This window comes from Cetorhinus maximus, unplaced genomic scaffold (assembly GCF_964194155.1).
Source record: "Cetorhinus maximus unplaced genomic scaffold, sCetMax3.hap1.1 HAP1_SCAFFOLD_1088, whole genome shotgun sequence".
Taxonomy (NCBI): domain Eukaryota; kingdom Metazoa; phylum Chordata; class Chondrichthyes; order Lamniformes; family Cetorhinidae; genus Cetorhinus; species Cetorhinus maximus.
Genome location: NW_027597030.1, coordinates 88,883 through 111,934, shown reverse-complemented (window position 1 = coordinate 111,934; position 23,052 = coordinate 88,883). Strand labels below are relative to the sequence as shown.

Genomic DNA, 23,052 nt, shown 5'->3' with positions numbered 1-23,052 from the left:
TTGTTTTTATATTTTTATATTATATTGTTGTTGAATTTGTTGAGGTTGTTGTTGAATTTGTTGGTGTTTTTCAAGGTTGAGGTTGTTGTTGAAGTTATCGTTGTTTTGCGATCTTGATGTTTTACAACCTCACCTCGCACACTGGAATGCTTGATCTGAAATAAGATCATTTTTCTTCTGCAGAATGTTGGAGGGTTTTTCATCCTGGACACCATGACCCTGTGATCATGGATTCGCTCATCAGTCAGCCCCCTGTTTCTGCAAGGACTCACCTGAATGTATAGGTCGGTTAGGAATAATCCAATAGATTCCCCAGGTTGCTACGAGGGCTGGTTAGAATGTGTTTGTTGAATTACGAAGTCTTGCTTCAGGCTTAAGTGAGTGTCAAAGGTGTTTAATGTGAGCTTAAAATTCGCTGTCGACTCCCCTGTCCTATGACAATGCCATCTGCCACTGGACCTACTGCATACAGAAAGGTCCTGACCTGAAGCTTCTGCTCTTTCACGTGAAGGCCTGATGCTGCTCCATACTGGAGACAATGGTGTTTCCATAACTCCCACTGCTGGCCTCTCCGCAGGCACTCGGGGTGGATAAATGGACCAGGTAGGGGCAGGGACTGCTAACCAGGGATGGTCATCCTTTCCTCCCTCCAGTGTTCTTCCTTCTTCCATCAATGTGTTACAAGCTGCTATCGAGCTGCTGTCACCCTGTGGTTCCTTCGAGAACAACCTTGTGTTTTACGCATCAATGTCTCCATGGCTGCCACCATGTTATATAATGGTCCTTCCATCTTGGCCTCTAGGCATGGGACTTGGCTATTGGGCACCCTGTAGATTCTCTTTGGTATCTGATCAACAGTTGTTTACTAGTACGACTTGTGAACGGGTTACAGAGTAGGCACATTACACCTAGGCCTGTTTCCAACTCCTCTCTCTCTTTCAAGAGTCTAACTCATGACTGATTGAGGTTATTGATATATCATCATCTATGTCATATATGAGCATATCACACCTGTTAACTCTTTATGCTCCAGAACAGACTACATGGGCACAGTCTCTAAAAACATTACTCTGGAGTTGTTCCAGAGGACTGGAGAATTGCAAGCATTACACCCTTGCTCAACACAGGGTGAAAAGATAAACCCAGCAACTACAGGCCGGTCAATTTTACCTCGACAGTGGGGAAGCTTCTGGAAACAATAATCCAGGAGTAAATTAAATCATCACAAGGACAAATGCAGGTGAATTAAGGAAAACCAGCACAGATTTGTTCTGGGAAAATACTGTTTAATGAACTTGCTGGAGTTTTTTTGATGAGGGAACAGAGAGGGTCGATGAGGGTACCACTGTAGATGTAGTGTATATGGACTTCCAGAAGGCATTCGATACAGTGCCGCACAACAGGCTTGTGAGGAAAGTTATAGCTCATGGGATGAAAGGGATAGCAGCAACATGAATAGATAGGGAGAAGTTGCCACGTTGGGGAAAGGAGCGAGGACGAGAGGGACACAGATTTCAGTTAATCGTTAAAAGAAGCAATTGTGTTTTCCAGCTCATTGTGATCACTTCCTGGGTAAACATCAGGACACCGAACACACCTAAGAGATTGGTTAAAGCAAAAGTGCGTAGGTTGGTGTATGAAGGAATTGAGAAGTTAGGTGCAGTATTACAAAGTTGGAGATCTTGTACATGTGTCTGAGTTGGTAGGTTCCTCAGAATGAACTGTTCTGTTCAAATTGTACTTGTGTCTCTCACCAACTGTCCGTACGCAGAAGGTGTTTTGAATTCTTTGTGAAGTGTGTTGTGGTGTGTTTTCCCAAACCCTCAGTGTGTCTGATCCACTTTACTAATCACTCACAGCAAACTCACATTATGATCAACTCGAGTTAGTTTATTTGCATTTAAAACCCGGGGCAGAAATGTTCACAATGTCAACCTCCACATTCACACACACACACACACACTCACACACCCACACACACACACCACATATACACAACACATAACACTCACACACAGACACACACAACATATACACACACGTTCACACACACACCCACACATTCACTCACACACGGACACATAAAGACACACACACACTCACACAAGCAAACACTCACACACAGACACACAGACATACACACACAAACATATACATACCAAAATACATACACATGCAAACACACACAAAAAAAAATGCACCCACATACACACAGGCGCACACATACACAGACACACATACGCATACACACACACACACACACACAGAAATGGAGGATAGACAAAGGAAATTTTTACAACTATGGATAGTAACAGTACAAGAACCACGGAGATGAAAATGAGTTCACATGATTTCCAGAGTATGAGAAGAAAAAGTCCAAAGGCTATTTCCGATGTGACGGAGTTTAGTCCCAAGTCCAGTGAGAGGTTACTGCACGCAAATTGAATGTCTCGTTTCTGACTTAACAACAATGAAAACATTGTAAGGAGTTACTTCATTGGCTGCAAAAGTACATTGGGGATCTCCTGAGTTAGTGAAAGGTGCTAGAGAAATGCAGGGCTTCTGTCCTGTAACATTTTGTCGGATTCCTGCCTGGATTTATAATGGGGTTTTCCAATGTCAACCGTCACACTGTCATTCCACCCCTCCTACCACTGGTGGCGCTGCAGGAGGCTTCTCCTGGGGGAGAAGGGGAACAGATGAACTTTCACCTTACGGACGTGGCCTCGGGCAGTCGGGGATTGTGGGGAAGGGAGGAGGGGCTGGGGATCTTTGGACAATCCTGACACTCTCGTTCTGTGTCCCAGTCTCTCTTCAGGAACAATATTTCTCAATATCAGCTGCCTCGATGCAGGACAGTGCCCTTTTCTCACAGATGAAAGGGAGGCAATCGGTACAACTGACATCATTCCAGCCGTTTATTCTGATGATGGCACAGTTTTCATTACCACTCCCATTATTCGGTTCACCCTGCTCCCATCGAGTAAAACTGGGAATTGGGGAAATATAAAATACCGATAAAAATCCACCACATTCTGCACAGAATCAACAAGATTCCTACAGCCTGGTACAAATCCCAAACTAATCCCACTGTCCCGCTCTCTCCCCATAGCCCTGTACAAATCCCAAACTAATCCCACTGTCCCGCTCTCTCCCCATAGCCCTGTACAAATCCCAAACTAATCCCACTGCCCCACTCTATCCCCATAGCCCTGTATCAATCCCCAAACTAATCCCACTGTCCCGCTCTCACCCCATATCCCTGTATCAATCCCAATCTAATCCCACTGTCCCGCTCTCTCCATGCGACGCTGGGACTCACCTCACTGGGGTCCCATCCACCCATTTCCAGTTTCCTTCACTCTCTCGACCTGTTAGTCCGATCCAGTAATCCCGAGGATTGTTCTCGATAGATTTCTCTCTGAAATTCTGCAGTGGATACAATGATGGGGTGTGAGCAGTTGGTTTTACGGCCTTAATTCACAGTGACACAGACACACACACACACACACACACACAGGGATACACTGACTCACTCACACACACTACTGATACCCAAAATACACCAAATCCTTTCTAAGGAAATTCTCCCTCATTCCCTCTGATTAAATATCGGGAAGACTGAAGCTGTTGTTTTCCGTCTCTGTTCCAAACTCCATTCCCGAGTTACCGACTCCATCCTGGGAACTCTCTGAGTCTGAACCAGACTGTTCACAAACCGGGGTCGTGTTTAACCTGGAGATGGGATTCCCACCTCATATCCTCATTGTCACCAAGACGGCCTCTTCCCAACTCCGTAACATCGCCCAGAACCACCCCGGGCTCAGCTCATCGACTGCTGAAACCCTCGTCCATGTAGTGTAGAGAGAGCTTTACTCTGTATCTAACCCCGTGCTGTACCTGTCCTGGGAGTGTTTGATGGGGACAGTGTAGAGGGAGCTTTACTCTGTATCTAACCCCGTGCTGTACCTGTCCTGGGAGTGTTTGATGGGGACAGTGTAGAGGGAGCTTCAATCTGTATCTAACCCTGTTCTATTCTTGTCCTGGGAGTGTTTGATGTGGACAGTGTAGAGGGAGCTATAATCTGTAACCCCAGGCTGTACCTGTCCTGGGAGTGTTTGATGGAGATGGTGTAGATGGAGTTTTACTCTGCATCTAACCCCGTGCTGTACCTGTCCTGGGATTGTTTGATGGGGACAGTGTAGAGGGAGCATTAGTCTGTATCTAACCCCGTGCTGTACCTGTCCTGGGAGTGTTTGATGGGGACAGTGTATAGGGAGCTTTACTCTGTGTCTAACCCCGCACTGTACCTGTCCTGGGAGTGTTTGATGGGGACGGTGTAGAGGGAGCTTTACTCTGTATCTAACCCTGTGCTGTACCTGTCCTGGGAGTGTTTGATGGGGACGGTGTATAGGGAGCTTTACTCTGTATCTAACCCTGTGCTGTACCTGTCCTGGGAGTGTTTGATGGGGACGGTGCAGAGGGATATTCTCTCTCTATCTCATTCTGACAGATGCGTCTGTCATTCTCACCTGTTCCTGTTCTGTATTTATGATGATGAGGTGTGAAGTTCGGGATTCACATTGTAGTTTTGCCGAGTCCCATTCCTTGCTCTTCGTTGACAATCTATAGCAATGATGATTATGAACTTTCCAGCCGCTAGGACAGAGAGACTCTGCAAATTTATGAAGACTTAGTTCAGAGAAATACATCAGGACATTAGGAACAGGAGGAGGCCATTCAGCCCCTCTCGAGCTTGTTACACAGGAACAGGAGGAGGCCCATTCAGCGCCTCTCGAGCCTATTACACAGGAAAAGGATGAGGCTATTCAGCACCTCTCGAGCCTGTTACACAGGAACAGGAGGAGGCCATTCAGCCCCTCTCAAGCTTGTTACACAGGAACAGGATGAGGCCATTCAGCACCTCTCGAGCCTGTTACATGGGAGCAGGTGGAGGCCCATTCAGCGCCAACTCACCCGAGCAGTTTCGGAGAACGGTGCAGAGGGATCTGAGGTTCCGGAGCATCTTTTCAAGGGTCTCGGACATGTTCTGGATCTTTCCGTTGAGCCCCGTCATGTTCTTGTCCATCTGTAGGACTGAGAGAATCACAGGGTCACAGAACTCACAGGATTAAAGGACCACAGGGTCTGAACCGCACAGAAGGAGGCCATTTGTCCGCACTGGCTCTCCGAATGAGCGTTAGGACCCAGTGCCATCGCCCTGCCTTTTCCCCCCTGTACCCCTGCACATTATATCTGTTCAAATAAATATCCAATGCGCCCTTGAATGCCTCGATTGAACCTGACTCTACATATTCTTCCAGCCAAAATCAATCACTTCACACTTCTCTGTGTCAAACGTTGTCAATCCCCTACCTGACCACTCCTACACCTGTCTATGTCACAACAGAGCTGGAGTGAGTGATGTGGATGTGAGATATATCAGGGTGTTACAGTGAGGGGTGTGGGATATATCAGAGTGTAACAGTGAGGGGTGTGGGATATATCAGAGTGTTACAGTGAGGGGTGTGGGATATATCAGAGTGTTACAGTGAGGGGTGTGGGTTATATCAGAGTGTTACAGTGAGGGGTGTGGGATATATCAGGGTGTTACAGTGAGGGGTGTGGGATATATCAGAGTGTTACAGTAAGGGGTGCGGGATATATCAGAGTGTTACAGTGAGGGGTGTGCGATATATCAGAGTGTTACAGTGAGGGGTGTGGGATATATCAGTGTGTTACAGTGATGGGTGTGGGACATATCAGTGTGTTACAGTGATGGGTGTGGGATATATCAGAGTGTTACAGTGAGGGGTGTGGGATATATCAGTGTGTTACAGTGATGGGTGTGGGATATATCAGAGTGTTACAGTGAGGGGTGTGGGATATATCAGAGTGTTACAGTGAGGGGTGTGGGATATATCAGAGTGTTACAGTGAGGGGTGTGGGATATATCAGAGTGTTACAGTGAGGGGTGTGGGATACATCAGAGTGTTACAGTGAGGGGTGTGCGATATATCAGAGTGTTACAGTGAGGGGTATGGGATATATCAGAGTGTTACAGTGAGGGGTGTGGGATATATCGGACTGTTACAGTGAGGGGTGTGGGATATATCAGAGTGTTACAGTGAGGGGTGTGGGATATATCGGAGTGTTACAGTGAGGGGTGTGGGATATATCGGAGTGTTACAGTGAGGGGTGTGGGATATATCGGAGTGTTACAGTGAGGGGTGTGGGATATATCGGAGTGTTACAGTGAGGGGTGTGGGATACATCGGAGTGTTACAGTGAGGGGTGTGGGATACATCGGAGTGTTACAGTGAGGGGTGTGGGATACATCGGAGTGTTACAGTGAGGGGTGTGGGATACATCGGAGTGTTACAGTGACGGGTGTGGGATACATCAGGGTGTTACCGTGAGGGGTGTGGGGTACATCAGGGTGTTACAGTGAGGGGTGTGGGGTACATCAGGCTGTTACCGTGAGGGGTGTGGGGTACATCAGGGTGTTACCGTGAGGGGTGTGGGGTACATCAGGGTGTTACCGTGAGGGGTGTGGGGTACATCAGGGTGTTACCGTGAGGGGTGTGGGGTACATCAGGGTGTTACCGTGAGGGGTGTGGGGTACATCAGGGTGTTACCGTGAGGGGTGTGGGGTACATCAGGGTGTTACCGTGAGGGGTGTGGGGTACATCAGGGTGTTACCGTGAGGGGTGTGGGGTACATCAGGGTGTTACCGTGAGGGGTGTGGGGTACATCAGGGTGTTACCGTGAGGGGTGTGGGGTACATCAGGGTGTTACCGTGAGGGGTGTGGGGTACATCAGGGTGTTACCGTGAGGGGTGTGGGGTACATCAGGGTGTTACCGTGAGGGGTGTGGGGTACATCAGGGTGTTACCGTGAGGGGTGTGGGGTACATCAGGGTGTTACCGTGAGGGGTGTGGGGTACATCAGGGTGTTACCGTGAGGGGTGTGGGGTACATCAGGGTGTTACCGTGAGGGGTGTCGGGTACATCAGGTTGTTACCGTGAGGGGTGTGGGATACATCAGGGTGTTACCGTGAGGGGTGTGGGATACATCAGGGTGTTACCGTGAGGAGTGTGGGATACATCAGGGTGTTACAGTGTGTTGTGGGTTATATACCAGACTGCAACTGTGAGGGGTGTGGGATATATCAGGGTGTTACAGTGAGGGTTGTGGGATATATCAGGGTGTTACAGTGAGGTGTCTGCGATATATCTGAATGTTACAATGAGGAGTGTGTGATTTCTCACAGAGGTAAAGTCATGGGTATGGGATATATCACAATGTTACAGACAGGCGGGTGGGATATATTGCAATGTTAAAGTGAGTGATCTGTGATATACCACAAAGCTACAGTGGGTGTGTGAGGTATATCAGAGTGTTGCAGCGAGGGGTGTGGGATATATCAGGGTGTTACAGTGAGGTGTGGGTTATATACCAGACTGTAACTGTGAGGGGTGTGGGATATACCAGAGTGTTGCAGTGAGGGGAATGGGACATATCAGAGTGTTACAGTGAGGAGTGTGTGATATATCACAGAGGTAAAGTCTTGGGTATGGGATATATCACAATGTTACTGAGAGGCGGGTGGGATATATTGCAATGTTAAAGTGAGTGATCTGTGATATACCACAAAGCTACAGTGGGCGTGTGAGGTATATCAGAGTGTTGCAGCGAGGGGTGTGGGATATATCAGGGTGTTACAGTGAGGTGTGGGTTATATACCAGACTGTAACCGTGAGGGGTGTGGGATATATCAGAGTGTTACAGTCAGGGGTGTGGGATATATCAGAGTGTTACAGTGAGGGGTGTGGGGTACATCACAGTGTTACCGTGAGGGATGTGGGGTATATCACAGTGTTGCCGTGAGGGGTGTGGGATATATCAGAGTGTTGCAGCGAGGGGTGTGGGATATATCAGAGACTTACAGTGAGGGATATGGGATATATCAGAGTGTTGCAGTGAGGAGTGTGGGATATATCAGTGTGTTACAGAGAGGGGTGGGGGTTATATCTGCATGTAATAGTGAGGTGTGTGGGATATATCAGAGTGTTACAGTCAGGGGTGTGGGATATTTCAAAATGTTACAGCGAGGGGTGTGGGATATATCAGTGTGTTACAGTGGGGCGGGTGGTATATATTAATGTGTTACAGTGAGGGGTGTGGGATATATCAGAGTGTGACATTGTGGGATGTGGGATATATCAGAGATTTACAGTGAGGTATGCGGGATATATCAGAGTGTAACAGTGAGGTATGCGGGATATATCAGTGTGTTACAGTGAGGGTTGAGGGATATATCAGAGTGTTACAGTGAGGGGTGTGGGTTATTTCAAAATGTTACAGCGAGGGGTGTGGGATATATCAGTGTGTTACAGTGGGGCGGGTGGTATATATTAATGTGTTACAGTGAGGGGTGTGGGATATATCAGAGTGTGACATTGTGGGATGTGGGATATATCAGAGATTTACAGTGAGGTATGCGGGATATATCAGAGTGTTACAGTGAGGGGTGTGGAATATATCAGAGTGTTACAGTGAGGGGTGTGGGATATATCAGAGTGTTACAGTGAGGGGTGTGGGTTATATCAGAGTGTTACAGTGAGGGGTGTGGGATCTATCAGAGTGTTACAGTGAGGGTGTGGGAAACATCAGTGTTACAGTGAGGGGTGTGGGATATATCAGAGTGTTTCAGTGAGGGGTGTGGGATATATCAGAGTATTACAGTGAGGGGTGTGGGATATATCAGAGTGTTACAATGTGGGGTGTGGGATATATCAGAGATTTACAGTGAGGTATGCGGGATATATCAGAGTGTTACAGTGAGGGGTGTGGGATATATCAGAGTGTTACAGTGAGGGGTGTGGGATATATCAGAGTGTTACAGTGAGGGGTGTGGGGTACATCACAGTGTTACCGTGAGGGGTGTGGGGTATATCACAGTGTTGCTGTGAGGAGTGTGGGATATATCAGAGTGTTACAGTCAGGGGTGTGGGATATTTCGAAATGTTACAGCGAGGAGTGTGGGATATATCAGTGTGTTACAGTGGGGCGTGTGGTATATATTAATGTGTTACAGTGAGGGGTGTGGGATATAGCAGAGTGTGACATTGTGGGATGTGGGATATATCAGAGATTTACAGTGAGGTATGCGGGATATATCAGAGTGTTACAGTGAGGGGTGTGGGATATATCAGAGTGTTACAGTGAGGGGTGTAGGATATATCATTGGCTGTGTCATGTTTGAAAGGGATCGTAAACTTTTGCTTTTGCTTTATTTGAAAAGTGGCCCTTCTTCAACCAAACAACTTCGATTAAGTTATTGAAAGCTGTAAAAAAGCTTTTTCCTATGCTCCTGTTATGTGCTTATGTGTGTGTATGAAGTTGTGATGACCCCCCCGGGTTTGAATGTATGAATAAACTACGCTGCTGATTTAAACCTAGAGAGATGTTGCTGCTTCTCCCTTAAAATCTGACCTCACAAACTGAGGGTTTGGGTAAACACACCACAGCCTATTTCCAACATGAAAACACCCCTGCTTACGGACAGAGGGTGAGAAAATAAAGGAGTTCAGTATTGCCTCCGTTCACTCTCTGTAACAGTTTCAATGTGAGGTTCAGCTTCCTACCTTGGACTCCCAGCCCTATTGCAATAGCCAAACTGATGATTAAGACAGTGAGGCAGGCGATGCCAAGATTTGTTGAAGTTATTGATCTTCTTCCTCCAGCTGTTTCCTGCCCAGTTTTACCTGGAATAGAGAAGTAAAGATTGACCCACGTTGAGCAGCCTGTGTAACTGCACGGAACAGACAATGGTGACGTATCTACCTCCCTTATTGAGAGAAACAACAACCACGTTACTCGTTTATATCCCTCGTTTCACATCCCAGCGCACGGTACAGGAGGCTTATCAAAGAGAATCGAACACCGAGTCACACAGGGAGATATTAGGGACAGGAAACCAAAAGCACAGACATAGAGATCGGTACAAGGAGCGTCTTAAGGAGGGTAGAGAGAGAGAGAGACAGACAGAGAGAGAGAGAGCCGGATAAAGAGGGAGAGAAATGGCGAGAGACAGAGAGTGAGAGTCAGATATATAGGAGGAGAGGTTTAGCGAGAGTTCTCTGCATCACAGGGCCCAGGCAGCTCAAGGCTTCTGGGGATAAACATAGATACAGAGTAAAGCTCCCTCTACACTGTCCCCATCAAACACTCCCAGGACAGGTACAGCCTAGGGTTAGATATAGAGTAAAGCTCCCTCTACACCAACCCCATCAACCACTCCCAGGACAGGTACAGCCTGGGGTTAGATACAATGTAAAGCTCCCTCTACACTGCCCCATCAAACACTCCCAGGACAGGTACAGCACGGGGTTAGATGCAGAGTAAAGCTCCCTCTACACCGTCCCCATCAAACACTCCCAGCATAGGTACAGCATGGGGTTAGATACAGAGTAAAGCTCCCTCTACACTGTCCCCACCAAACACACCCAGGACAGGTACAGCACGGGGTTAGATACAGAGTAAAGCTCCCTCTACACCGTCCCCATCAAACACTCCCAGGACAGGTACAGCACGGGGTTAGATACAGAGTAAAGCTCCCTCTACACCGTCCCCATCAAACACTCCCAGGACAGGTACAGCACGGGGTTAGATACAGAGTAAATCTCCCTCTACACTGTCCCCATCAAACACCCCCAGGACAGGTACAGCACGGGGTTAGATACAGCGTAAAGCTCCCTCTACACTGTCCCCATCAAACACTCCCAGGACAGGTACAGCACGGGGTTAGATACAGAGTAAAGCTCCCTCTACACTGTCCCCATCAAACACCCCCAGGACAGGTACAGCACGGGGTTAGCTACAGCGTAAAGCTCCCTCTACACTGTCCCCATCAAACACTCCCAGGACAGGTACAGCACGGGGTTAGATACAGCGTAAAGCTCCCTCTGCACTGTCCCCATCAAACACTCCCAGGACAGGTACAGCACGGGGTTAGATACAGAGTAAAGCTCCCTCTACACTGTCCCCATCAAACACCCCCAGGACAGGTACAGCACGGGGTTAGATACAGCGTAAAGCTCCCTCTGCACCGTTCCCAACAAACACTCCCAGGACAGGTACAGCACGGGGTTAGATACAGAGTAAAGCTCCCTCTACACCGTCCCCATCAAACACTCCCAGGACAGGTACAGCACGGGGTTAGATACAGAGTAAAGCTTCCCATGTACTATCTTTACCAAACACTCTATCTCACTTTCTGACTCTCTGTCTCTCTTATTCTCTCTTTCTGTTTTTCCCTCTCTCTCTCTATGCATGTGTCTCTCTCACTCTCTCTTTCAATCTCTCTCTCATTCTTGTTGACCTCTCTCTCATTCTTGCTCTTTTTCTCTTTCTGTTTCTCCATCTCCACCTCTCTCTGTCTCTCTCTATCTCGCTGTCCCTCTTTTTAATTCTCTCTCTCTCTCCATTGAACAGTTTAACCTACGTTCACTGGGGGCTGTCGTGTTGTTTTTGATGTGTCTTATATTCATGTAGTCGGTGTCCTGCTCCATGGTTTGTGTCTGAGGGGGTCTCTCTCCTCCGTTCCTGTCCTGTCTGATTCTCTCTCTCTCTCAGATGTGTCTCGATCTTTCCTCAGACTCGATGTCAGGGCGTAAACTTCCTCAAAACTGTTTCTATTTTCTTCATTTTTGTAATGCCACTTCCCCTTAGACCTGTGTGACAAAGTGGTTCAGTTAACCATGTACAGCAGCTGCCGAAGGCTTTACATTTTTGCCAAGCACAGGAAGAGCCAACATGGCTTCAGGGAACATCAGCAGAATTCAAAATCATTTCACAAGCCTCTAGACTGCTTGTTGTAACTGGAAAAGGTCTATACACTCACACACCAACACACACAGACACTGACACACACTCACATGCGCACACACCCACACATACACACACACCCACACACTCACACTCATACACACAGACACTGACACACACTCACACACACCCACACACACTGACACACACTCACACTCATACACTCACACACACACACACACAGACACTGACACACACTCACACGCGCACACACCAACACACACTGACACACACTCACACACACAGACACTGACACACACACAGACACACTCAGACACTGACACACACACACGCACACACACACACACTCAGACACTGACACACACTCACACTCACACACTCAGACACACAAACACTCACACGCACACACTGACACACGCACAAACTGACACACACTCAGACACTCACACACACAGACACTGACACACACTCACACACCCACACATTCACACACACACTGACACACACACACACACTGATACACACTCACACTGACACACACACAGACACTCACACACACACACTGACACTCACACTGACACACACTCAGACACACACACTCAGACACTGACACACACTCAGACACTGACACACACACAGACACACACTCACACACACAGACACTGACACACACACAGACTGAATGATCCTCTGAACCCTCCTGGAAACACTAACCAATAACCTGGCAGCAAATATCACTTGTCATTTTATTCCAAAGTGGAAGGTTTTTCTTCCCATTGGTCCTCCCGGTGAGCATTGAGGTCAGGCCTTGCCTTCACTGACCAGGCAGTGAGTGTAGGTATGTCCATACGAACATGTGAACATAGGAACCAGGAGCAGCAGGAGGCCATTCAGCCCGTTGTACCTGCCCCACCATTCAGTAAGACCATGTCCGATCTGAATGTAACCTTATTATGTCACAGCCAAGGGTAAAGGCCGAGGGCTTCAAATTCAAATCCCAGACGGAAACTTGAAACAACTGTTACAACCCATTTTTGTAATTTGTAAGTTTCGAGATGCAGACCACCCCCATCAAACCCAGAGCAATGGGGTAGACCCTTAAATGCCCTCTGAGCAAGTGCGATTAGGGATGGGCATAAATGCGCCAAACCAGGGGTGTCCACAACCCATGAACCAATAAATAAAAACTCGGAGACACCGGCAAAGAGCTGTTATGGCAATATAATCATTTTCAGAATGTTATTGTGATTTATTGTAAAAGTAGGTGAATAGTGGGGTTTGGACAGTTTCTCTGTGTTTAATCGGCTTGGAGACAGCTGGTCTGGAGGCTGAGATTCATGAAAAGAAGCTCAGTTTGAAATGCTCAATAAGTAAACATGGCTGAAGTTTTAGAATGTGCGGTGAGGAGAATTTGCATTTTTAGATAAATAAGAGTAGTTTGAATTTCAAAGAGATGTGCACGCCTTTGCCAGAGAAGCGAGGCCAAGCAGTGTGTTTATTTTTCCCAATGGTTACTGATAGTATTAGCACCATAAAGAGATTTATATTATGAGAAAGGTAAAGATCCAAAGACTTTTGGGAACAATGGGATTTACATTAAAAGGGATAAACGTGGAAAAGGAGAAGAAGCTGTGTGTCAGAGGGAAAGGCATTGCAAGATCTCCCAGAAGTGTGAAAGCCTCCAGCATTAAGCTGCTGTCTACAGAAACTGAAGCTGGGAAAAACACACTTTGGATTCTACTGTCCAGCGTATTGTCATGATTTGCCTGGATCTGTTTGAAAGTCTAATTGATTTTTCCTGTTGCCTTAATGGGGGTGTAGCTGGAAGCTCGATTAATTAGGGGCTTTTTGGAGTTATTACAGTAGTAATTTGTCGACCCGTGTATGTGCTTACAATCATTTCTTTTGTTAATGAATGTTTAATTTAGGTTAGTAAAAAAATCTCTAGAGTCTTGGTGGACTTATTATTACTGAATTCAGGGCAGGCATCTCGAATTAAAATATAAATTGCAAAACAGTTGTGACCACATGATCAGGATTCCCTCGTAGATTTGATCCGCCTGGCACACATCATCTGCTGCATCATAACAGAGCGTCGGGAGAGGAATGGTTACAGCAAAAGTACGTAGGCTGGTGTATGAAGGAATTGAGAATTTAGGAGCAGTATTACAAAGTTGGAGATCTTGTACATGTGTCTGAGTTGGTAGGTTCCTCAGAACGAACTGTTCTGGACAGGCGAGGGACAGGCACACTGTACTTCTGTCTCTCACCAACTGTTCGTACGCAGAAGGTGTTTTGAATTCTTTGTGAAGTGTGTTGTGGTGTGTTTTCCCAAACCCTCAGTGTGTCTGATCCACTTTACTAATCACTCACAGCAAACTCACATTGTGATCAACTCGGGTTAGTTTATTTACATTTAAAACCCGGGGAAGGAGTGTTCATAATGTCACACTCTGGGCCACACACACACTCTAAAGCTCTCTCTCACACACACAAACACTCACAAACTCACACGCATACACACACACACATTCACACACACACACATTCACACACACAAACACATGCACACACACAAACACATGCACACACACTTGCACACACACATGCCCAAAAGCACAAATGCGCACACACAGAGACAAAGAAACACAGATGTACATGCACAGACATACACACACACAGATGCACATACACACACCCCCACCCCCCGTGCGTGCATGCACACACACACATACACACACACACACACACACTCAAACACAGAGTAATGGAGGACAGAAAAAGGAAACTTTTACAACTATGGATAGTAACAGTACAAGAACCACGGAGATGAAAATTAGTTCACATGATTTCCAAAGTCGGAGAAGAAAAAGTCCAAAGGTTATTTCCGATGTGAACGAGTTCAATCCTGAGTCCAGTGGGAGCTTACTGCACGCAATTTCAGTGCCTCGTTTTGGACATGACAACTATGAAAACAAAGTTTTTGGCTGCAAAGTTCATTGGCTGCAAAAGCACATTGGGGATCTCCTGAGTTCGTGAAAGGTGCTAGAGAAATGCAGGACTTCCGGCCTGTAACATTTCACCGGATTACTGTCTGGACTTATAATGGGGTTTTCCAATGTCAACCTTCACGCTGTCATTCCCCCCTCCCACCACTGGTGGCGCTGCGGGAGGCTCCTCCTGGGGGAGAAGGGGAACAGATGAACTTTCACCTTACGGACGTGGCCTCGGGCAGTCAGGGACTGTGGGGAAGGGAGGAGGGGCTGGGGATCTTTGGACAATCCTGACACTCTCGTTCTGTGTCCCAGTCTCTCTTCAGGAACAATATTTCTCAATATCAGCTGCCTCGACGCAGGGCAGTGCCCTTTTCTCACAGATGAAAGGGAAGTAACGGGTGCAACGGACATCATTCCAGTCACTGGTTCTGAAAATAGCGCAGTCTTCATAATAATAGATTATTCGCTTGACCCTGCTCCCATCGGGTAAAACTGGGAAATGAGGAAATAAAAAATACCGATAAAAATCCAACACATTCCTGTACAGACTCAACAAGTTGCCAGCAGCCCTGTACAAATCCCAAACTAATCCCACTTTCCCGCTCTCTCCCCATTGCCCTGTATCAATCCAAAACTAATCCCACTGTCTCGCTCTCTCCCCATAGCCATGTATCAATCCCAAACTAATCCCACCGTCCCGCTCTCTCCCCATAGCCCTGTATCAATCCCAAACTAATCCCACTGCCCTGCTCTCTCCCCATAGCCCTGTATCAATCCCAAACTAATCCCACTGTCCCGCTCTCTCCCCATAGCCCTGTATCAATCCCAAACTAATCCCCCTGTCCCGCTCTCTCTCTCCATGCGACGCTGGGACTCACCTCACTGGGCTCCCATCCACCCATGTCCAATTTCCTTCACTCTCTCGATCTGTTAGTCCGATCCAGTGATCCCCAGGATTGTTCTCGATAGATTTCTTTATGAAATTCTGCAGCAGATACAATGATGGAATGTGATCAGTTAGTATGACTGCCTTAACTCACACAAACGCGCACACACAACTGATAACCAAAATACACCAAACCCTTCCTCAGGAAATTCTCCCTCATTCCCTCTGATTAAATATCGGGAAGACTGAAGCTGTTGTTTTCCGTCTCTGTTCCAAACTCCATTCCTGAGTTACCGACTCCATCCTGGGAACTCCCTGAGTCTGAACCAGACTGTTCACAACCCTGGGGTTGTGTTTAATCTGGAGATGGGATTCCCACCTCATATCCACATCGTCACCATGACGGCCTCTTCCCAACTCCGTAACATCACCCAGAACCACCCCGGTCTCAGCTCATCGACTGCTGAAACCCTCGTTCATGTAGTGTAGAGGGAGCATTACTCTTTATCTAACCCCGTGCTATACCTGTCCTGGGAGTGTTTGATGGGGACAGTGTGGAGGGAGCTTTACTCTGTATCTAACCCCGTGCTGTACCTGTCCTGGGAGTGTTTGATGGGGACGGTGTAGAGGGAGCTTTACTCTGTATCTAACCCTGTGCTGTACCTGTCCAGGGAGTGTTTGCTGGGGACTGTGTAGAGGGAGCTTTACTCTGTATCTAACACCGTGCTGTACCTGTCCTGGGAGTGTTTGATGGGGACGGTGTAGAGGGAGCTTTACTCTGTATCTAACCCCGTGCTGTACCTGTCCTGGGAGTGTTTGATGGGGACGGTGTAGAGGGAGCTTTACTCTGTATCTAACCCTGTGCTGTACCTGTCCTGGGAGTGTTTGATGGGGACGGTGTAGAGGGAGCTTTACTCTGTATCTAACCCCGTGCTGTACCTGTCCTGGGGGTGTTTGATGGGGACGGTGCAGAGGGATATTCTCTCTCTATCTCATTCTGACAGATGCGTCTGTCATTCTCACCTGTTCCTGTTCTGTATTTATGACGATGAGGTGTGAACTTAGGGATTCACAATGTACTTTTGCCGAGTTCCACTCCTTGCTCTTCGTTGAGAATCTATAGCAATGATGATTATGAACTTTCCAGCCGCTCGTACAGAGAGACTCTGCAAAATTATACAGACTTAATTCAGAGAAATATATCGGGGCATAAGGAACAGGAGGAGGCCATTCAGCCCCTCTCGAGCCTGTTACACAGGAACAGGAGGAGGCCATTCAGCCCCTCTCGAGCCTGTTACACAGGAACAGGAGGAGGCCATTCAGCCCCTCTCGAGCCTGGAACACAGGTACAGGAGGAGGCCATTCAGCCCTTCTCGACCCTGTTACACAGGAACAGGAGGAGGCCATTCAGCCCCTCTCGAGCATTTTACACCATTCTTTTGGATCTGCTCTGTACCTTAACTCCCTCGGTTCCGTGTCCCACCATCCCCAACAACGATCCCTCAATCTCAGTTTTGACGATTCCCTTTGACCTCCAGCCCCCACAGTTTATTTCGGAGGCGGGGGTAGAGTTCCTGATTTCCGCTCCCCTTTGTGTAAAGTGGTGTTTCCTGATGTCCCCCCTGAACGTCCTGGCTCGAATTTTAACCACCTTCCCCGTTGTTCTCGACTCCCCCTCCCCGGCTCCCCCGACAACCCACCGGACCAGAGGAAATAGTTTCTCTCCATCGACCCAATCGAATCTCTTTATTGCTTTCAACGCCTCGGGTCCGGTCGCCGTGGTTTCACCTGTAGGACTCAGGCTTCGAGCTTGGATGGCCCGCCTGCACCTTATCCAATCCCTTCAATCTGTCGGACAGACCCCACCCCCCCGATCGATTCATCCCCTCGCCTGTCCCAAACTCCAGGAGGCAGAGGCCAGGATAGTGCGGACTTCCACCACTTGGAGATTAAGGCCTTGACTGAAGGATGGGGAGGGCGGGGGTGGGGAGACAGGGGGTGGGCGTGGGGGTGGGGAGACAGGGTGTGGGGGTGGGGAGACAGGGGGTGGGGGTGTGGAGACAGGGGGTGGGGGTGGGGTTGGGGGTGGGGGTGGGGGTGGGGAGACAGCGGGTGGGGGGCAGGGGAGAGAAGGGGTGGGGGTGGTCCCAATGGGGCAGAGCGTGGGATGTTGCGGGAGGGGGCAGGAGTACGGCCGGCAGCTCCCACTCACCTGAACAGATTCGGAGCATTGGGCAGAGCAATCGCGCTGTCTCGGACAATTTCTGGAACGTTCCATTCAGCTCTGTAACGTTCCATGGGGCAACAGCCAAGGTCCGGTTCAGGCGGTCAGCATCACCGCACTCCTTGTTCATCTGTAGAACTGAGAGACAGAGTCAGGGTGAGAGATAGTGTGGGATATATCAGAGTGCTACAGCGAGGGGTGTGGCATATATCAGAGTGTTACAGTGAGGGGTGTGGGATATATCAGAGTGTTACAGTGAGGGGTGTGCGGTATATCAGAGTGCTACAGTGAGGGGTGTGGGGTATATCAGAGTGCTACAGCGAGGGGTGTGGGGTATATCAGAGTGCAACAGTGAGGAGCGTGGGGTATATCAGAGTGTTACAGTGAGGGATATATCAGGGTGTTACAGTGTTACAGTGAGGGGTGTGGGTTTTATCGGAGTGTTACAGTGAGGGGTGTGGGATATAACAGTGTTACAGTGAGGGGTGTGGGTTATATCGGAGTGTTACAGTGAGAGGTGTGGGATATATCAGAGTGTTACAGTGAGGGGTGTGGGATATATCAGGGTGGTACAGTGAGGGGTGTGGGATGTTTCAGGGTGTTACAGTGAGAGGTGTGGGATATATCAGAGTGTTACAGTGAGGGGTGTGGGATATATCAGGGTGTTACAGTGAGGGGTTTGGGATATATCAGAGTGTTACAGTGAGGGGTGTGAGATATATCAGGGTGTTACAGTGAGGGGTGTGGGATATATCAGAGTGTTACAGTGAGGGGTGTGAGATATATCAGAGTGTTACAGTGAGGGGTGTGAGATATATCAGAGTGTTTCAGTGAGGGGTGTGGGGTATATCAGACTGTTACAGTGAGGGGTGTGGGATATATCAGAGTGTTTCAGTGAGGGGTGTGGGGTATTTCGGAGTGTTACAGTGAAGGGTGTGGGATATATCAGAGTGTTACAGTGAGGGGTGTGGGATATATCAGAGTGTTAGAGTGAGGGGTGTGGGATGTATCAGAGTGTTACAGTGAGGGGTGTGGGAAAAATCGGAGTGTTACAGTGAGGGGTGTGGGATATATCGGAGTGTTACAGTGAGGGGTTTGGGATACATCGGAGTGTTACAGTGAGGGGTGTGGGATATATCTGAGTGTTACAGTGAGGGGTGTGGGATGTATCAGTGTTTCAGTGAGGGGTGTGTGATGTATCAGGGTGTTACAGTGAGGGGTGTTGGTTATATCAGAGTGTTACATTGAGGGGTGTGGGATGTTTCAGAGTGTTACAGTGAGTGGTGTGGGATATATCTGAGTGTTACAGTGAGGGGTGTGGGATCTATCAGAGTGTTACAGTGAGGGGTGTGGTATATATCAGAATGTTAGAGTGAGGGGTGTGGGATATATCAGAGTGTTACAGTGAGGGGTGTGGGAAAAATCGGAGTGTTACAGTGAGGGGTGTGGGATATATTGGAGTGTTACAGTGAGGGGTTTGAGATATATCGGAGTTTTACAGTGAGGGGTGTGGGATATATCCGAGTGTTACAGTGAGGGGTGTGGGATGTATCAGTGTTTCAGTGAGGGGTGTGGGATATATCAGGGTGTTACAGTGAGGGGTGTGGGTTATATCAGAGTGTTACATTGAGGGGTGTGGGATGTATCAGAGTGTTACAGTGAGGGTTGTGGGATATATCAGAGTGTTACAGTGAGGGGTGTGGGATGTATCAGGGTGTTACAGTGAGGGGTGTGTGGGATATATCAGAGTGTTACAGTGAGGGGTGTGGGATATATCAGAGTGTTACAGTGAGGGGTGTGGGATATATCAGAGTGTTACAGTGAGGGGTGTGGGATGTATCAGGGTGTTACAGTGAGGGGTGTGGGATATATCAGAGTGTTACAGTGAGGGGTGTGGGATATATCAGAGTGTTACAGTGAGGGGTGTGGGATGTATCAGAGTGTTACAGTGAGGGGTGTGGGATGTATCGTGGTGTTACAGTGAGATGTTCCTCCCCGTACCGTGGACTGTGAGACCTGTAATAATTGTGAAGTTGCAGATTAAGACAATGAGGCCGACCACGATGAGACGTCTAGATTTTTTTGAGCTTCTTCCTCCAGGTGTTTCCAGTCCAGTTTTATCTGGAATTGAGAAGTGAAGATTGACCCATGTTGAGCAGCCTGTGTAACTGCATGGAACAGACAATGGTGACGTATCTACCTCCCTTATCGAGAGAAACAACAACCACATTTTGCACCACATTTTCCTTTTGTCTGTGACATCTTTTGGTTATCTCCTCCTTTCACTGCTTGCTTGTCCCAACAACCCCCTCCCCACCCCCCCTTCTTCCCCACGCCCCCCTCCACCGACCCTTAAACCAGCTTATATTTCACCCCTATCCTATTTCTACTAAGTTCTGATGAAGGGTCATGACGACTCGAAACGTCAACTTTGCTCTTCTCCGCCGATGCTGCAAGACCTGCTGAGTTTTTTCAGGTATTTATGTTGTTGTTTTGGATTTCCAGCATCCGCAGTTTTTTGTTTTTATCAACAACCACGTTACTCATTTATATCCCTCGTTTCACATCCCAGCGCATGGTACAGGACAGTTGTCAAAGAGAATCGAACACCGAGTCACACAGGGAGATATTAGGGACAGGTAACCAAAAGGTCAGTCACAGAGATTGGTATAAGGAGCGTCTTAAAGGAGTGGAGAGAGGGACAGAAAAATGGAGAGACAGACAGAGAGCGGGACCGAGGCAGAGAGCGGGACCGAGGCAGAGAGCGGGACCGAGGCAGAGAGCGAGTGTTGTAGGGGCTGGAGGCGGTTACAGGGATAGGGAGCATTATAGGGGCTGCAGGAGGTTACAGAGATAGGGAGGGGTGTAGGGGCTGGAGGAGGTTACAGAGATTGGGAGGGGTGTAGAGGCTGGAGGTGGTTACAGAGATAGGGAGGGTTGTAGGAGCTGGAGGAGGTTACAGAGATAGGGAGGAGTGTCGGGTCTGGAGGAGATTACAGAGATAGGAAGGGGTGTAGGCACTGGAGGAGGTTACAGAGATAGGGAGTGTTGTAGGGGCTGGAGGTGGTTACAAAGATAGGGAGAGGTGTAGGGGGCTGAAGGAGGTTACAGAGATAGGGAGGGGTGTAGGCACTGGAGGAGGTTACAGAGATAGGGAGGGGTGTAGGCACTGGAGGAGGTTACAGAGATAGGGAGTGTTGTAGGGGCTGGAGGAGGTTACAGAGATAGAGAGTGTTGTAGGGGCTGGAGGCGGTTACAGAGATAGGGAGGGTTGTCGGCTCTGGAGGAGGTTACAGAGATAGGGAGGAGTGTAGGGGCTGGAGGAGGTTACACAGATAGGGAGGGGTGTAGGCACTGGAGGAGGTTACAGAGATAGGGAGGGTTGTAGGGGCTGGAGGAGGTTACAGAGTTAGGGAGGGTTGTAGGGGCTGGAGGAGGTTGCAGAGTTAGGGAGGGGTGTAGGGGCTGGAGGAGGTTACAGAGTTAGGGAGGGTTGTAGGGGCTGGAGGAGGTTGCAGGGATAGGGAGGTGAATCACTTCACCACGTCCCTCCCCTCGACTACCCTGAACCATTGTGACCTCTGACCCCACACTCCCAGGATACCTGACCTTTATCCAGGGTCACCTTGGTTCTGCTGTGGACTCCGTGGAGTGAAGTTGACTTGGGCGTAACTTGGTTCCCGTTCACCTACAAGTGTCGGAGAGAGACGGAAAGAGGGAGTGAGAAGGGATGATGAACGTGAGAACAGTTTGGTCAGTACGTGTGACGTAGGTGGGAAGCAGAGGACAACGACAGGGCAACAACACACACACCGACATGTCAATCAGCTCTGGAGAACGCCAAGATTAACTAGAACATAGCCAGGTGCATCTCAAATGCTTCCTTCACCAGCTCCAGGCAGATGACATGTAACTTACTCCTCCAACAAGTGCAACACAAAACGAGCAGGCATGGAAACCGAGGAACAACAGGCACATAGATACGGTGCGATCGTCACGTGGCTGAGGTCCAACAGAAATGCAGCTAAAATGCAACGGACGTGCGATTGTGGTGCAAGCTAACTGCAATTGAGATGTAACACACACGGAACTAAGCAGCACGTGACACACTACAGTACAACAGGGACAGGACTCATGCTTAACTGTGACGTAACTACGATGCAATGGAAACGTAACTCAGATGTAAATGACAGGGAAGAGACGTGTCGCTCAGTTGTGTTAGGAAGAGGGTATTCGATTTTCAAACAGAGATTAGCAGATCCATAATTAAGGTCTAACAGATACATAACTAAGGTGTAACAAACAGAGAGGAGTTGGATCAGGTACGATATTGACTCAGGTGTAACTTAAGATGAAACTAAAAGAATCAAGGTCTACCTAATGCCTCATGTACAACACACCTGAGAAACAACTAAAGTGCAGCAGGTTGGGCACAAATCAGTATCTTACGACTGACATACGATATCTGTAACTGACCTGTTGTACGGACCTTAGTTGTCCCTGAGGCAGGAAGAAGATTCAGCTCCACGTACAAGATCTCCAGATCGTCTGGAAAAGGGAAGAGAAACTATACAATGGATGAGAGTTAGATACAGAGTAAAGCTCCCTCTACACCGTCCACATCAAACACTCCCAGGACAGATACAGCACGGGGTTAGATACAGAGTAAAGCTCCCTCTACACCGTCCCCATCAAACACTTCCAGGACAGGTACAGCACGGGGTTAGATACAGAGTAAAGCTCCCTCTACACTGTCCCCATCAAACACTCCCAGGACAGGGACAGCACATGGTTAGATACAGAGTAAAGCTCCCTCTACACCGTCCCCATCAAACACTCCCAGGACAGGGACAGCACGGGGTTAGATACAGAGTAAAGCTCCCCCTACACCGTCCCCATCAAACACTCCCAGGACAGGGACAGCACGGGGTTAGATACAGAATAAAGCTCCCCCTACACCGTCCCCATCAAACACTCCCAGGACAGGTACAGCATGGGGTTAGATACAGAGTAAATTTCCCTCTACACCGTCCCCATCAAACACTCCCAGGACAGATGCAGCACGGGGTTAGATACAGAGTAAAGCTCCCTCTA

General features: G+C 48.4%; 1 pseudogene; it reads right to left on the bottom strand.

Moving 5' to 3' along the window:
- Positions 1-2,814: 2,814 nt before the first annotated feature.
- Positions 2,815-23,052, bottom strand: part of LOC144675667 (CD209 antigen-like protein 2) — a 53,449-nt pseudogene continuing 33,211 nt past the window's right edge.